The sequence below is a fragment of the Dromiciops gliroides genome, chromosome 6, assembly GCF_019393635.1.
Source record: "Dromiciops gliroides isolate mDroGli1 chromosome 6, mDroGli1.pri, whole genome shotgun sequence".
Classification (NCBI taxonomy): Eukaryota; Metazoa; Chordata; class Mammalia; order Microbiotheria; family Microbiotheriidae; genus Dromiciops; species Dromiciops gliroides.
This window is the reverse complement of record NC_057866.1, coordinates 151,886,882-151,891,979: the sequence shown is the minus strand read 5'-3', so window position 1 is coordinate 151,891,979 and position 5,098 is coordinate 151,886,882. Positions and strand designations below refer to the sequence as shown.

Here is a 5,098-nt window from a genome sequence, read left to right as displayed (position 1 = left end):
GAAAGCTCTTGCCAAAGTGTAGGAGGAGGCCCTGGAAGACAGAAGTCCATGGAGAGTTGAGGAGAGCCGGCAAGCATATGATCTCACACACAGTGTGTACGGGGGCAAGCAGCATGTGTACTTTTATCCAAACTAGACAAAAAGGCCAGGAAGTGACTAAATTCAGCCCCATATATATTTCTACACAACCAAAGGGGAGAAGACAAGAGGAAAATTCAAGTCTGTGAGACGTTAGGGAGGAGCAGGGCCAAGGTCACGCAGACAGGCCATTTTTGTCAAAGTGCTCTTGGTCACAGACCTCAGACACCACCTTTGGGCCATTAGACCAACTCCCCTTGAGGGCCTGAATAGCCTTGTGCATCTCTGGAGAACTCTGCAAAGATTTTGACTATAATTTCGGCGTCCTCCTTCTCACCCTGTTTTTCCTGGTAGATGATGACACGGTTGACAGCCCCAAACTTGCCATATTCCTCTGTCACTTCCCCCTCCAGGTCATCATCAATGTTTTTAGGATCCACCATGTTGTGTAAAACCACCAGCAGCTTCTTCATGACCATGTGGCAGGCACTACTGCCTGAAATGCTCATGTACTCCTGCTCACTTAGCATCTCTGGCCACTCTGACTCAGGAAACAATTCCTCTTCCTCCTTCTCCTTCTTGGGCTCCAAGAGGCCTAGTGTTGGAAGGCTAGCCAGGATGGAGTTCACCACCCCCACAGAAGGAATGGTGACAGGGATGGGGGGTCTTGTAGGAGTCATACCTATGATGACTCCAGGGGCCTGGGCTGCCATGACAACTTGTGGTAGAGCTCCTAGTGGCTGGGCCAGAGTCAGTGCTGGTGATACTAGCCCAGGTGTGGCTAGAGTGCCCAGGACAGCTTCACCAAGCCACTTCTTCCTGAGCAGTGATCTCAGCTGTGGCAGCAGCAACTGCTATAGCAGCTGCAGGTGGAAGGCCTCCAGGGGTGGCAGGTATAAGCAGGGGCATGTGTGATGTGACTGTCTTGCCTGGCTCCCCAGGTCAAAGAGATTCATGGATGAGACAGCATCCTGAGATGACTGGGTCTTTTCATATTCAATGAAACCATAGCCCTTGTGTTTGCCTGTGGTCGGTCCCAGGCCAAAGTACATGCTTTGATCTTGCTGAATGCCTCAAACACACTCTTTTTTTTTTTTTTTTTTGGCTGAGCAATGAGTATTAAGTGACTTGCCCAGGGTCACACAGCTAGTAAGTATCAAGTGTCTGAGGCCAGATTTCAATTTAGGTCCTCCTCAATATAGGGCCAGACCTTTATCCTTGGCACCACCTAGCTGCCCCCCTCCCCCCCACCAAACACACTCTTGATGTCATTATCAGAGAGGTCCTGGTGCACTGATGCCACGAAGATGTGGTTAAAGGCTCTGGCTTCTTCAGCCAGCTGGTCAATGATGGGCTCAGCCTTTCTGATGTTACTGGCCCTACCCACCTTAATATTCCTTCCTCCTAGCATCACAGAGTTCATTTGCTCCAAGGCCAGCTGGGCTGCTTCTGGTACCTCATATTCCACAAAGGCAAAACCCTTGTTTTTCATAGTGATTGAGTCCCAGTACATGTCTATGCTCTTGATAGGGCCGAATGGGGCAAAGGCCTGGCAGATGGTGTCTTCTCCCAACTCATAGTAGATAGAGCCCACATACACCCAACACATGATTGCCAGTGTCCTCTGCCTCTGAGCTGCCATCAGTTGCAAAGGTGAGAGAGGACCTCCAAAACTCATTGTCACTGCTGCCGTCTGGAGGTTGGCGGACTGCTCCTGCAGGTGGGTGATGGTTTGCTTCACCAACACCCGCTTGACACTCGTCTCCATGGCGTACTTCCTGGCCTTCTGGAGGGCCTCCTACTGTTCAAGTGTGAGGGGTGGCAGCCCCAGCTTGGCTGCTGTGCTCTGCCCGTTTTCCATTTTGATGGAATCTGTGCTGAGAGTAATGGTCATCGTTGCCATCTTGCATCTACCACCACCGCTGTGCATGCCTCACTCTTCCTACTATTCTCCATATCCCTTTTTAAAAATATAATTTTATTGCATTATGGTCTGGTAAGGGTGAATTTAATATTTCTGATTTTCTGCATTTCATTAAGAGGTTTTCATGCCCTAATACATAGTTGATTTTTGGAAGGTTACATACATAGCTGTACATATTCCCATTCAGTTTTCTCCAGACATTTGTCATGTTTAACTTTTCTAAAATATTCTTCATCTCCTTGATTTCTTAATTTATCCAGATCTGAAAGGAGAATATTGAGGTCCTCCCAGTATAGTTTTACTATTTCCTCCTACAATTCATTTAACTTTTCCTTTAAGAATTTGGATACTATCTCATTTGGTGCATATATATTTAGTATTAATATTACTTCATTATCTAGGGTTCCCTTTAACAAGGTGTAGTTTCCCTGCTTAGCTTTTTAAATTAGGTCTATTTTTGATTTTGCTTTGTCTGAGATCATGATTGCTACCCCTGTTTGTTTTGTAAGCTTTAGTGGGAACATAATAGATTCTGCTCCAGCCCCCTATTTTAATTCCATGTGTGTCTCTCTGTTTCAAGTGTGTTTCTTGTAAACAACATATGTTTGGATTTTGGTTTCTAATCCATTCTGCTGTCTACTTCCATTTTAGGGCTAAGTTCATCTCATTCACATTCACGGTTATGATTAGTTATTTTGCATTTCCCTTCACCCTATTTTCTTCTGTTTATACTTATTTTTCTCTTTTTATCCTGTCCTTCCTCAAAAATCTATTTTGCTTCTGATCACTGCCTTTTTTTACCTGCCCTCTCTTTTATCATTCCCTCCTCTTTCTCTTTTCCCCTTTTCCTTCTATTTTCCTATCGAGTAATATATATATATATATATATATATATATAAATATATATTCCTATTGAGTAATATATATAATATATATTTCTGTTACCAATATATTTCTGTTATATATATATAATATATATTTCTGTTACCAATATCAATTAAGTATGCATATTTATTTTTTCTCTTTGAATCAATTTAGATGTGATTGAAGTTTGAGTATTGCCTGCCCCATCCTATTTTCCTCTCCGCTATGATAACTTTTCCTTCCATGCTTCCATGTGATCATTTCCCCCATTCTTCCTCTACCTTCACCCTTCTCCCAAGGCATCTATCTTTCTTGTCTATTCAATTGTTTTTTTTTACATTATCACAATATATGTGGTTTCTTTCTGGCTTCTTGAAGTACTTTTCTCTTATTGTGATAGCTGTGGAATTTTAACTATAATAGTCCTGTGAGTTTTCATTTTGGAATATATTAGATGGTGATTGGTAGATTCTTTCGATTTGTATTTTACCCTCTGGTTCCAGGATATTGGAGCTTTTTTTTTTTTTTTTTTGAGGCTAATCATTTAATCAATTTATTGTGTTTTGAAGAAAACCTTAAAAAAAAACCATGGTCTTTGGTATTTTTTTTTAAGTGAGGCAATTGGGGTTAAGTGACTTGCCCAGGGTCCCACAGCTAGTAAGTGTTAAGTGTCTGAGGCCAGATTTGAACTCAGGTACTCCTGACTCCAGAGCTGGTGCTCTATCCACTGTGCCACCTAGCTGCCCCGATATATTTTTATAAGTTGTTAATTTTTGTATTGATAAGAAATCAACTTCTACTTAACTACATGTTTCTGATCATAAAAACACTCATTACCTCAAATAGTAGTCTCCATTTTCTTTTCTTTTCTTTTTTTTTTTTTTGGTCAGTATTTTATTATTTTCCAGTTACGCATAAGGATACATTTCAACATTTGTTTTCATAGGATTTTCAGTTACAAAATTTTCTCCCACCCTCCCTTCCCTCTCTCCTCCCCAGGACAGAAAGCAATCTAATATAGGTTACATATGTGCAATCATATTAAACATATTTCTGCATTAGTCATATTATGACAGAAGAGTCAGAGCACAAGGGAAATACCTCAAAAAATAATAAAAAATCACTCCCCCCAAAAAACCAGTATGGTTCAATCTGCATTCCTAAACCATAGTTATTTTTTCTGCATGTTGAGAACATTTTCTATTATGAAGTTCTTTGAAATTGTTTTGTATGAGGCAGTTTTTCTTGATAATTTCTTGAAATATGATAGTTAGACTCTTTTTAAAATTATGGCTTTCGGGTAGTTCAATAATTCTTAAGTTATCTCTCCTTGATCTATTTTCCAGGTCAGTTGGTTTTCTGACATATTTCACATTTTCTTCTATTTTTTTCATTCTTTTTACTTTGTTTTGTTATTTCTTGATGTCTAACGTAATCATTAGCTTCTTCTTGCTCAATTCTAATGTTTAATTAGTTATTTTCTTTATTATATTCTCTTTTTCCATTTGGCCAATTCTGCTTTTTAAGGACTTATTTTCATCAGTGAGTTTAATACCTCTTTTTCCATTAGATCAATTCTGTTTTATAAAACATAATTTTCTTTAGTATTTTTGTGCTTTTTTCCCCCTTTTTACCAAATTGATGTCTTTTCTTCCATTGCTTTCATTTAATTACCTCATTTTTCCCTATCACTCTTATTTGAATTCTTAAAAATCATTTTTAGCTCTTTCAGGAATTCTTGATAAGCTTGTATCCAATTGTTTGTGTCTTTTTTGATTTCATTGTCTTCTTCTAAGCTTGTCTCTTGATCTCCCCTGTCATCATAGTAGTGTTTTTGTTCAGGTTTGTTGTTGTCTCATTTCCCCATTCTATTTCTTGACTTGGAACTTTATGTTAATATTGGTCTCTGTTCCCAGCATAGGGAGTAGGAGCACTGACTCAAGCTTCAGGGTTTGTTGCACCGCTGTTTTCAGAAGTAGCTCTGGGGGTTTGGAAATTTTTGGTGTTTCCAAATGTTGTGATCTGGGAAGAGGTGTAATTCCTCCTCTTTTTGTCTATACTCTGATCCTTCCTAGGAAGGGCTCTTGGCCCCATGGGATTGCAATCTCTGCTACTCGTCCTCAGGGTCCCTGTTCCCTTGGAACTGGAAGTGATACTTTTCCTCAGGGTTATAAGTGATATTGTCCCTCAGCACTTCCACTCTCTTTTGACTGACCGTGCTTCTCTCTGCAT

At 40.1% G+C, this 5,098-nt stretch overlaps 1 pseudogene; it reads right to left on the bottom strand.

Moving 5' to 3' along the window:
* Nucleotides 1–253: 253 nt before the first annotated feature.
* LOC122732568 lies at nt 254–1,981 on the bottom strand (annotated as a pseudogene).
* Between the last annotated feature and the right edge of the window lie 3,117 nt (nt 1,982–5,098).